Source organism: Dendropsophus ebraccatus, chromosome 2 (genome assembly GCF_027789765.1).
Source record: "Dendropsophus ebraccatus isolate aDenEbr1 chromosome 2, aDenEbr1.pat, whole genome shotgun sequence".
NCBI classification, from domain to species: Eukaryota; Metazoa; Chordata; class Amphibia; order Anura; family Hylidae; genus Dendropsophus; species Dendropsophus ebraccatus.
In genome coordinates, this window is record NC_091455.1 from 160054223 (window position 1) to 160067809 (window position 13587).

Consider the following 13587-nt stretch of genomic DNA (forward strand, 5'->3'; position numbering starts at 1 on the left):
GTGCATCGTAGCGTTTAAGGGGTTAATGAGAGGCAGCTGCGGGATCACAGCTGCCTCTTATTATCCTCAGCTCCCGGGATACTGAGGTGTGTGGGGCCGCTCTCACTGCAGCGGTCCCACGCACATCAAACCTCCTCACAGTCAGGATTGTATATATACATTAATACTGCACAGGGTATGTGCAGTAGGAACATATATATACAGATTACTGACGTGAAGGGGTTATTTATATAAATTAACTTCATATTTAATGTAGGATGGGAGGGGAAAACGGTGTACTAAACTGGAAATCTGCTGGTACATTCACTTTAAAGTTTGTCGCCAGTTAGCTGTATTTCTCATATACCCTTCTGACCGATCAGGTGCTTTTCAATGCTTCAGTTTTCAGGTGGAAGTGACTGAGTCTGAAAGGTTGGCATGTGTCTGAACGCATCTACAAGCTGGAGCTGCAGTGAGGGCTCTAACTTTCAAATTCAGCACGGTAAGTCAGATAACCAACCAATCAGTTGCTAGATATTATGTATTCTTCTTTCACATGATCCATAGGGCTGTCCATAGCAGCGGACCTGTAACTATGGCCAGCCCAATAAACAGTTGCATTCACACGTCCACAATCCACGGACTCAGTAGTTATCTATGCTGCAATTGAGGGTCCATACCAGGACCTGCTTGTTTTTTCTTGAAGCATGGATCACAGCCCTGTAACACGCACTGATGTGTGAAAAGGGCTATTCAAATGTATGGGTCTATAGTACTGTCTGCAATCGTGGACAGCTTACAGAATGTGTTAAAAAGAGCATATCCTCTTATGTTTCTTATCGGGTATTTTGAATTGCAAGGTGGCAGGGACAGCCCCTCTAGGCATAATTCTCAATGCAAGAGCCTGCTGCACGTCACAGAGGGGTCATCCCTGACCATCGATGCTCCCATAGAGGTGGGATTAAAGCCAACTTAAGCATGCCAGTGGTGACTAGTTCAGCGCTTGGGAACCCCCACATGACTAGCTGAGGGTAATTTGAATACGTGTGGGAAAAAGGTTTGTAAATGTACAAACTTAGTTTTTGGGGGTATGTCAAAAGCTCATAGGTGTCAGTTACACATTTAGAAACCCCATCAGCACTGGAGTGATGCAATCGCTGGGGTGAAGGTTAATTTCTATAGCAGCAGGGGGTCTTATCAAGGCCCCCAGGTAGAACATATATTTCTGTTTTCTCGGTTTGCCTTCAGCCCGGTTGGGTCACTTATAAATGTTATGTTGACAGGACAATACACCGCACTATACTAGTCGTAAAATGTATTATTCTGTATTAGTGATTTTTTAAAAAGTACATAGAGAACAGGCTGTATGACTACACTTAACCAGTGCAAAAAAAAAATTTTATTACACAAAAATTATTATGTGACAACAACCATTACAGACATATATAAAATATTTACACGTATAGTTTCAAGATATGACTGTTATGTCCCTGCCTATGCTACTGCAAGAACCCCCTGGTATGGGCGTCCCCAAACTTCAGGTGCAGGGGACCTGTCCCTGCACTCCAGCAATGTAATACATAAACATATATTGAGATACAACGTATATCTGTCTGATGAAGCTGATAAGTTGCATATGATATAGTTTATGATAACGTATTATATCCACGTAACAATATGTTCTGGCAGGAACAAAGAAATATGCACTGACTGGCACTTGTGGCTATTGTCCCTTCGCCACTCTGTGTAATAAAAAAATTTTTTTGCACTTTTTAAGTGTGGTCATACAGCCTGTTCTCTATATACTTTTTACAAAGTAGAAATAAGACTGTAGACATGTATTAACAGAATATCGGTCCTAGTTTGACCAATTGATAAGAATTCTCTGTATTAGTGATTAGAAGATTGCACCTCAAAGTCACTTTGTAGTCCCTTAGTAGAACTCATAAAAATACAACTACACAATTTCCCATTAAAAATTTTTTTTTATATAAAACATTAATAAAAACAAACACACACATAGTTGATATCACCATGTCCACAAGAGTCTGAACTATTATATTATCTCGCTATTTATCCCAAATGGTGAACACTATGAAAATAAAAAAGCTACACTAGACTTGCTGTATTTTGTTAATTTGCCTCTGAAAAAAAATAAGAAAAAAAGAAATGTGTGTGTCATGTCTACCTACAAATGGTGGCAAGAGAATGTTCAACTTGACCCACAAAAAAGCCCTCATAAAGGTATGTCACCTAAAGAATTAAACTAATATGGCACTTGGAAGGCGACAATGAAAAAACTATGAAAAAGAAAATTGCTTGGTCATTAAGGGGTTTAATTTGACTATTTTTGAGAACTCCGTTTCTTTTTGGTCTGTTTCAAACAGAGCAGATGGAAGTGAACAAGAGGACAGCTGATTTCTAGTCTGTTAATGACATCTGCAACACTTATTTCCAATAGAATAAATGACATTACTCTACTTACATTACTTTTTAGGTGTTTAATAGTTAAAGGATGACCTGATCTGTGTTCATCCACTCTATGTAACCTGTTTGGTGAATAAAGAAAGTTTTGTATTCTGCTTGGCGCGGCAGCTGCTTGTGAGGCTCCCGTTGGTCCTGCTCAACGAATCGGTGCAAGGCCCCGCCGCAGTCACTGATTGGCTGAGCGGAACTGACGGGAGCCTCACATGCAGCAGCGGTGTAGAGCAGGTAATGTATGCTGTGGGGGTTAAAGAGGTACACTCAGGTACACTCTTTAAAATTACACATGAATCAAACGGCACCGGCACAGGGAAGTCTGTGTTGTAGTCCTTTTTTTGAGCCGCCGCCCGATTCCCGGGTGTGGCGGCGTTCTATTCATGGTTACCGGGCCAGGTTGAAGCACAGGAAGCACAGAATCTATGGAGCCGCGTCATGGGGTTTACTCCCACTTTGGGCTGGCTAGCCCACCTCCAGTGCTTCAACCCGGCCCTGTAACCATAAACAAAATGGCGCTGTGGGCGGGAACCAGGCCACAGTTCTAAAAAAGGACCGCTGCACCGGCTTCCCCGTGCCAGCGCCGTTCGATTCATGTGTAATTTTAACCCCTTCACGTCAGCCATCTGTATATATACGTTCCTATTGCACATGCCCCGTGCAGTAGGAATGTACATATACGTTCCTGACTGACAGGGGCTTTGTGATGAGAACGGGATCGCTGCAGGGACAGCGATCCCGCTCTCATCTGAGTACAGCACCGGAGATAATGAGGATCAGCTGCGATTCCGCAGCTGACCCCCATTAACCCCTTAGTGACCGTCGAAACGGCGGTCACTAATGGGCCGGTGCCGCCGCTGTATTTCATCTCTTTCTGGATTCACGGTGGGGGGGAGATGAAATAAGTAAAAATCAGACCCCAGATCAGCCCCTAGTGCCCCAGTCACTAACCCCCCCTCCCGCGGCGGCCATCGGATCCAAGATGGCCGCCGCGATCACTGTGAACAGACTAATGTCTGTTCACAGTGATCAAAAAAGAAAAATGAATGAAAGCCCCATGCTCTCCGCCACCGGAGGTAGCGGAGAGCATGGGGCAGTCATCGGGACCCCCCCTGTGGGGTCCCGGTACAAGCGATCAGCGGTATATACTATATACCGCTGATCGCTTGTGCCATGTGCCGCCGGCACTTTTTATCCCCTGTCACCATGAATGATTGGTGACAGGGGATAAAAAGTGATGTCCCCCCCACCCCCCAAGTCGCCCCCCACCCCCCCTGTCACCCCCGTCCCCCAGTCACCACCCCCCCCCCCCTTCCCCATATACTCACCTGCTCTTGGAGCTCCTTCCTCTTCCGTGTCCTGGCTGGTTATGAAGTGCGCATGCGCTCCACAACCAGCCAAGCTCTGAAAATTTAAAGTGACAGAGACCAATTTGGTCTCTGTCACTGAACTATGATTACTGTGATAGAAAATATCACAGTAATCATAGTAATACAGTGAACATGAATGTATAAAGTACAAAAAGTGACAAACATACAAAAAAATAAAACACACACTTTTTATTATAGTAATAATTGCAGTTTACTCCCAAATTACCCCTAACCCCCCCCAGATTACCCGTAACCACCGCAGGTTGCCCGTAACCACCGCACGTTGCCCATAACCACCCCAGGTTGTCCGTAATCACGTCAGATTGCACGTAACCCCCCAGATTACCCGTAACCACCGCACGTTGCCCATAACCACCGCACATTGCCAGTAACCACCGCACGTTGCCAGTGACCCCCTAGAGATTGTCCGTAATCACCCCAGATTGCCTGTAACCACCCCAAATCACATGTAACCACCCCAGATTAGCTATAAGCACTTCACTCTATCCGTGACAATTGTAGATTGTCTGTAACCCCCTCAGGTTGCCCGTAACCACCCCAGGTTGCCCGTAATCATGCCAGATTACATGTAACCCCCCAGATTGCACGCAACCACCACAGGTTGCCTCTGACCACCGCACCTTGCCTCTGACCACCGCACGTCGCCTATGACCACCGCACGTCGCCTATGACCACAGCACGTCGCCTATGACCACCGCACGTCGCCTATGACCACCGCACGTCGCCTATGACCACCGCACCTTGCATCTGACCACCGCACCTTGCCTCTGAACACTGCACCTTGCCTCTAACCACCCCAAATTGCCAGTGACCCCCTCCAGATTGCCCGTAACCACGCCAGATTACAGGTACCCACCTCTGATTACCTATTAGCACTTCAGTTTATCCGTAACCACAGCAGGTTGCCCGTAACCACCCCAGATTGTCCGTAACCACCCCAGATTGTCCGCAACCACCCCAGATTGTCCGCAACCACCCCAGATTGTCCGCAACCACCCCAGATTGTCCGTAACCACAGCAGGTTGCCTGTAACCATACCAGATTGTCTGTAACCACAGCAGGTTGTCCGTATTCACCCCACGTTGCCCGTAACCACCCCAGGTTGCCTCTAACCACCCCAGGTTGCCTGTAACCACCCCAGGTTGTCGTAACCACAGCAGGTTGCCTGTGACCACCCCATGTTGACCGTATCCACCCCAGATTATCCATAACCACCCCAGATTACCCGTAACCACCTCAGACTGCCCGTAACCACCCCAGATTACCCGTAACCACCCCAGACTGCCCGTAACCACCCCAGACTGCCCGTAACCACCCCAGACTGCCCGTAACCACCCCAGACTGCCCGTAACCACCTCAGACTGCCCGTAACCACCTCAGACTGCCCGTAACCACCTCAGACTGCCCGTAACCACATCTAGATTACCCGGAACCACCCCACATTACCTGTAATCTAATTTTTTTTATTGTATTTTAGTAACTGCGCTATTCTAATAACTGTTACTAGCTGCGGTTTTGCTCCAGCAAATTGGCGCTCCTTCCCTTCTGAGCCCTGCTGTGTGCCCATACAGTGGTTTATGCCCACATATGGGGTACTGTTGTACTCAGGAGAACCTGCGTTACAGATTTTGGGGTACATTTTTTCTCCTGTTCCTTGTGAAATTTAGAAATTTCAAACTAAACCAACATATTTTTGGAAAAATTCCAAGTTTTTCATTTTTACTGGCCAATTTTGAATACTTTCCTCTAATACCTGTGGGGCTAAAATGCTCATCCTACCCCAAGATGAATTCTTTGAGCGGTGTACTTTCCAAAATGGGGTGACTTTTGGGGGCATTCTATTCTGTAGACATTACAGGGGCTCTGCAAACGAACCTGGTGCTCAGAAACTTCTTCAGAAAAATCTGCAGAGAAAATGCTAATTGACGCTCCTTCCCTTCTGAGCCCCGCTGTGTGCCCATACAGTGGTTTATGCCCACATATGGGGTACCGTTCTACTCAGGAGAACCTGCGTTACAGATTTTGGGGTGAATTTTCTCTCCTGTTCCTTGTGAAATTGAGAAATTTCAAACTAAAGGAACATATTATTGGAAAAATTCGAGTTTTTCATTTTTACTGTCTACTTTTGAATACTTTCCTCTAATACCTGTGGGGTCAAAATGCTCACCACACACCAAGATGAATTCTTTGAGGGGTGCACTTTCCAAAATGGGGTGACTTATTGCGAGATTTTACTCCGCTGGCACTACAGGGGCACTGCAAACCCACCTGGCGCTCAGAAACTTCTTCAGCAAAATCTGCATTGAAAAAGCTAATTGGCGCTCCTTCCCTTCTGAGCCCTGATGTGTGCCCATACAGTGGTTTATACCGACATATGAGGTACCTTTTTACTCAGGAGAACCTGCGTTACAAATTTTGGGGTACTTTTTTTCTCTTGTTCCTCGTGAAATTGAGAAATTTCAAACTAAAGGAACATATTATTGGAAAAATTCGAGTTTTTCATTTTTACTGTCTACTTTTGAATACTTTCCTCTAATACCTGTGGGGTCAAAATGCTCACCACACCCCAAAATGAATTCTTTGAGGGGTGCACTTTCCAAAATGGGGTGACTTATGGCGAGATTTTACTCCGCTGGCACTACAGGGGCTCTGCAAACACACCTGGCGCTCAGAAACTTCTTCAGCAAAATCTGCATTGAAAAAGCTAATTGGCGCTCCTTTCCTTCTGAGACCCGCTGTGTGCCCATGCAGTGGTTTATGCCCACATATGAGGTACCTTTTTACTCAGGAGAACCTGCGTTACAAATTTTGGGGTACTTTTTTTCTCTTTTTCCTTGTGAAATTGAAAAATTTCAAACTAAACGAACATATTATTGGAAAAAATTTGAGTTTTTCATTTTTACTGTCTAATTTTGAATACTTTCCTCTAACACCTGTGGGGTCATATTGCTCATCCTACCCGAAGATGAATTCTTTGAGGGGTCTACTTTCCAAAATGGGGTGACTTATGGGGTTTTTTCTCTCTGCTGACACTACAGGGGCTCTGCAAATGCACCTGGCGCTCTGAAACTTCTTCAGCAAAATCTGCAATGGAAAAGCTAATTGGCGCTCCTTCCCTTCTGAGCCCCGCTGTGTGCCCATGCAGTGGTTTACGCCCACATATGGGGTACCGTAGTACTCAAGAGAACCCGTGTTACAAATTTTGGGGTGTTTTTTCTCTGATGTTCCTTTTGAAAATGAGAAACTTTAATCTAAATGTATATATTATTGGAAAATTTAAATTTTTCATTTTTTTACTGCCTAATGGTGAATACTTTCCTCCAGCCCCTGTAGGGTTAAAATGCTCATTATACCCCTAGATTAATTCTTTAAGGTGTCTAGTTTCCAAAATGGGGTCACTTATGGGGGTTTCCAGTATACAAATCTCCTAAATCAACTTAAAATAAGAACTGGTCCCTAAAAAAAATCAGTTTTGGAAACTTTCACGAAAATGTGGTAATTTGCTGATAAATTTCTAAGCCCCGTAACACCCTAAAAAAGTAAAATATAGGCCCATCTGACTGGGGGAAAATCTACCATTTCTGCCACAAGTCATCGATCTCCGTCAGATACCAGGAAATTAATTACAAATATTATCCAGGTGGTATAGAGTGCCGACGTTCTTGCACGCATTATACCCCAATGTTCCTGATACCTGCTGGAGATGCGAATCGGCACAGGGGTCTATGCTCCATATCTGGTGGGAGTGCGCTAGACTCCAACCATTCTGGGCACAGGTGACTGACTTGATAAAAGTGATCACCTCTGTCCAGCTGCCTTTGGATCCTTTGGTCCTATTGCTGTTGAGGTTGCCGGGGACTTTAAAGGTCCAGAAGAAATCGCTGGTCAGGTTTCTTCTGACAGCGGCACATGCAGTCATTCCACGACACTGGAGGGACACTGTAGTACCTACGGTGCTGGAATGGTTGACGGAGGTGATGGTGATTCACCGGATGGAGGAATTAAGAACAGAGCCGCTAGCTAGCTCTAGGGATACCACAGTGCTGTGGATGCCTTGGTCGACCTTTGTTGACTCTCCTGAGTACTGTAGGTATGGGGGCTCATCCCGGCTGTGATGTGGTTTTCTTGGGAGTTTTGGGTTCTCTAGGGGGCTTGGACGGACCGCACTGGCAATCTCCTCTCTTCTGTTTCTGTTTGTTTTGTTCTCTCTCTTTGCTGCGTATAAGCTATTTCCTATGTTTTTCCTTCTTTTTTTGTTGTTGTTTCAGTTCGCACTGATGTGATAATATACTGTTTAGCAGGTTCTGTCTGGCGGCGCCTGTCCGCAATGCCTCTTTTTGGACCTTATTATCGGGTTATTTTGTTCTACTACTTTTATTATTGTCTAGATAATTGATAGCTAGCTCCAACTGCTGTACAATAGCGTTCAGGTTACGTTTGTACTTTCCTGCTTGTTATGTGGATTATGTCTTATGTGTAAATCCCCATTTGTGTGCACTCCTTTTCTCAATAAAAACCGTTGAATAAGAAAAAAAAAAAAAAAGTAAAATATGTTTATGAAATGAAGCCAGAATAAAGAGGACATATTGGTAATGTGACTTAGTAACTAATTTATGTAATACAACTTTCTTTTTTTTGAAGCAGAGAATTTCAAAGTTCATAAAATGCTAATTTTTTCAATTTTTCATGATATTTTGAATGTTTTTCACAAAAAAAACACACAAAGTAGTGACCATATTTTGCCACTAATATAAAGTGCCATATGTGACGAAAAAACAATCTCAGAATCGCTAGCATACGTTAAAGCATCACTGAGCTATAAGCGCATAAAGTGAGATAGGTCAGATTTTGAAAAATGAGCCTGGTCTTTTAGGTGCAAATAGGCTTGGTCTTGAAGGGGTTAAAGAGCTTGTACCTGATGGTACATCCTCTTTAAAGGGGCTGGGTTACATACTCGCAGCGGAATTAAAATGAAAAGGCCATTAAATTAAAAACGCTGAAAAAAGAAAAACCGTGTGTAAACAAAAAATAACGGCCAATGTTTTCAATAGACGTCTGAAAAAAATCGACATGATTATTTTTCCGTCAGCGCAGACAACGTCCATTATTTTATACATTGTGTACATCGGACGTCTATCATCCCATTGATGCACTGATTGGCTAATAGCAATCTTCTTCTTCAATCTTCTTGCAATCTGCTAAATTATTTGCTCTATGTGGGTAGGTTTCACATATGTAATTTTATTAGTGAGTGGTTATTTTTAAATGTATTTTTATGAAATAGTATTTTTTAATCATGTTGTGCAATGTATCATGGTAAATAAAAATTTTTTTTGATTATTCAGACTCTTCGCCCATAGTTGTTGTTTTGTATCCATGATTGGCTAATAGAGAGCGAGGGGAGTCGGGAGCCTCACAAACAGTTGCGGTGCCGAGCAGGTACACAAAGGCTCCCAAACCTGAGACACAGCTATTTCACTTTAGGAACCAATTACAAATGTAAGCAAATCTGGTCCCTTGTGTGACTCCCTACACAGGTGTACAGAAGACCTCTTTCCCACCCCCTACTTCTTCATGTTGAACTCTCACCTCCGCATTGGAATCTTACTGACCCACATTTATTAAAGTGTGTAAAATTGGTGTACATATTCCAAATCACAGCTCAGCTTTCAAATTTGGAAAAGTGAATTCTAAGCTGTAATTGGTTACTATGAGCAGTTCACACCATTTTTCTATTTCATATTTTTTGAGAAATCTTCTCTTTTACGCCAACTTTACATCTAGCTGCACTGGTGGATCTGTGCTCCTTTTCACACTTTTTAACCTCTTTTCTGATAATGACTGCTACTGCCCTGTTCGGATGGGTGTTATATTTACTATAACATGTTTTGTTATATTTTAAATTATTTAACATATTTCAGGGTGAATATTTAAGGTGGAGACTTATGATCATGGTATATTTTCTGCCAGATTCTGCAGAGGCAAGTTGTGGTTCAAAGACGTCCTAATGGCATTCTGAGGTGACCTAGGGCACCAGACAGCATAAACCAGAGACCGGCTCCCATCCAGCCTCCAGACCCACCTAGCTTGACTGATGGTTCTCTCTATATGTATGCATAGGGAGAAATCTATCAATCAAGCCTGGCGTTGCGAAACCAGCTGGTACTTCTTATGATTTAAAGTCCTTTTAGGGATGTGTGTGTTTCTTGTTGGGCAACACAAAACTGATGATATATTCCCTTTAGGCTATGTTCCCGCAGCGTTGTTTTGCGGCCGTATTTTGGGACTGCCTTCATTTGGATACCAAAATAAGGCTAGGTTCACACACAGTATTTTTGCTCAGTATTTTGCAACCAAAACCAGGAGTGGATTATAAACACAGAAAGGCTTCGTTCACACAGTGTGAAATTGAGTGGATGGCCGCCATTTAATGGCAAATAATTGCTGTTATTTTAAAACAACCATTATTTCCCATTAAATGACGTCCATCCAGTCAATTTCAACAGTGTGTGAACAGAGCCTTTCTGTGTTTTCAATCCACTCCTGGTTTTGGTTGCAAAATACTGAGCAAAAATACTGTGTGTGACTCTAGCCTAAAGCTATATTTTGGCTTCAAAATGACAGCCGCCCAAAAATACGGCTGCAAAACGACAAAGTCTTAGGCTATGTTCACACAGGGTACAAACTATGGGCATTCTTTGGCACTCAAACACAACGGCCATTGCAGTGTCGAATTGCATTGAGTGAAAATTGCATTGAAATCAATGCACAACAGCTGGAAATTGAAATGTCAATTATTTCCACGGCTGTAGCAAACATGTTGTTGAACCATTGTTCAATACACTGTGTTAACAATGGCTGCTGTTTGCATTGACTTCAATGCAACCCATTTCACTGTAAAAAGAATGGACGTTGTTTTAATTGAAAAAAGGGTAGTAAGTTCTTGGTAGAATCCTATTGCAACCTTATACCAGTTTTCTAAGTTCCTCCTCGGCCGCTGAATGGCTGAGCTGCCTTGAGACGTCACGTCTCATGTGGCGGCTCACACCAAGAAGCGTCCGAGGGACGGGTGTACCCGCGGCGCGATCCGAGACCCGGCGCTGGAACCGGGGAGGTAAGTGACCCATAGCTTAAAAATACCCCCAGGCCAAAGTACCCCTTTAACCTATTAAAAAGAACCTGTCAGCTGTGGCAGCCCCCCCTGAACCCACTCCACCCCCCAGACAGGGCTAAGCATACAGTGCATACCAGCTCCTGCTCTTCTCACTGGAGCAGTGATTTCCTATGGCCATCGGACTCATCTTGGCTCATCTGCATATTGACCGCGCAGATGAGCCGACGGCCATATCCGGCTGCCCCGGCTGAAAGGTTTCCTTTAAGGCATATAATACCCCTGCCAAGTGTCATATTTTATATCAAACTCAACATATTGCTTTTTATATTTTGGGCTTTTTTACAACACAGCGCCAATGCTACATCGTAGCTATATCTTCCCAAAACCTAAATTAGGAAGGAAATATTTCCAAGGATATGTGTAATTTTCTCTGAATTTCCAATAAGCCAGCTGCAAAGCATATCGTCTAGATGTGAGAAGACGGTACTCTTTCAGTCTAACTTTATTTGCAATTAGTTTAAGAGAATATAGTGTGCCACTGCACAATCTAAAATGCCAATTTCCAGTTTAGTGGTATTACATATTGGAGTTGCCTGTCTCCATGGAAACACAGATGAAGCATGCAGTAGTGTTTTGCAATCTCGCTTTTCTCATTAACAATTGACATGGTACAGTAAATGGAAAAAAATCTAAAAGAGAAAAAGTTTTGGATAAAATAATGAAAAATGGTATGTGCGCACAAAATGTCAGCATGATTAACATTCTCCTTTTACAATATACTAAAGGGAACGCGATGACTGAAAGGGGCGCCATGGCTTAGCAAGGAACATAGCTATTTTTATGGCGCACATTTGATTCTATTGTGTTAAATATAGTTTCTTGCTTTCTGTTAAATATGTGGTGATCTGAAATGTTAACATGACAGCTATGTAGTATTAATAGTCTAACAGTGCATGGTTTTCATAATTTAATAATATTATATGACTTTCATAAATTATTCATCAGCAATTGTACACCTTTATTCAGTGTAAGTATTCCAAGTTATTTGATGAGTTAAAATATTACACAGGATTTTCTATATATATGGACAATTAGCCTGTCTCTTTGTAAAATGGGATTTTTTTCTATGGATTTTAGTTATATATACACAGATTTAAAAAATAAATTTAAACAAAAATTCTAGCGCATGTCTTATACATCTTAGCTTGGTAAGGCTAAGTTCACACCACGTTTTTGCAATCTGTTTTTTTTTTCATTCGTTTTCGCAAAACATATGCATTTGTGTGCATCCATTTTGATCCATTTTTCCATTGACTTCCATTTAAAAAAAAAAAAAAAAAAAGGGTGAAAATGGATCAGTTTTTTTAACGTACACAAAAAACGCAGTCAACCTCATTTTTGTGTCTGTTAAAAAAAAAAAACGGATCCGTTTTACTCCATTTTTTTTTTTAAATAAAGGATGGCAGTGGAATAATGGATGAAAACGGATACACACAAATGCTTTTTTTAAACCAGGGGTGTCAAACTCAAATAGACAGTGGGCCAAAATTAAAAACTTGGAAAAACTCGCGGTCCAACCCTGATATTCATTAAAGTACACAAGCAGCATATGTGGAACTTTCAGAAGTGTGTGCAGCGTTCTTGGCACTGTCAGAGCAGTGTGCGTCACCAAGCACTTTGCGTTACGATAAATGATATGATAAATGCCCACAATGGTGCCCCATATAGAACTCAGCCCCCCAAACGGTTTTTTATACATATAGTGTCTCACATAGTAATAGTGTCCCATATTAGTAGCCATCCCCCCATAATAATGTTCCATATAGTAGCCATCACCCCACAATAGTGTTCCATATAGTAGCCAGCCCCCACAACAGTGCCCAATATAGTAGCCAGGCCCCACAATAGTGCATGATATAGTATCCAACCTCCCACAGTAGTGCCCCATACAGTAGTCAGCCCCCCACAATAGTGCCCCTTATAGTAGCCAGTCTTTCCGATATTGACCCATATAGTAGCCAGCCTCCCATAATAGTGTCTCATATAGTATCCAGACTCCCACAATAGTGCCCCATGTAGTAGCCAGCCTCCCACAATAGTGCCCCATGTAGTATCCAGCCACCCACAATAGTGCCTCATGTAGTAGCCAGCATCCCACAATAGAGCCCCATGTAGTATCCAGCCTCCCACAATAGTGCCCTATGTAGTAGCCACCCTCCCACAATAGTGCCTCATGTAGTAGCCAGCTCTCTCACAATAGTGCCCCATGTAGTAGCCAGCCCTCCCACAATAGTACACAATGTAGTAGCTAGCCCTCCCACAATAGTGTCCCATGTAGTAGCCAGCTCTAACACAATAGTCCCCATGCAGCCTGTGCCCTGAATGCCGCTGATACCTCTAGAGACAGGGGCACTGTTGGTCCTCTTGCTGCTGGAGAATGGGCATGTCTCACATGCTGCTGCTCGCACCTTATCTCCTGCACGGGGCTTTGGCTTACATGCCAGGAGGAGAGTAAGGGGAGAAGCCGGATCTGCGTGCGCCCTGAACCTGTCACCCCTGGACGGCTCCCGAACTCACCCTACCCCTGGATATGGCCCCTATACTTACGCCATCCTGCCGGTACCG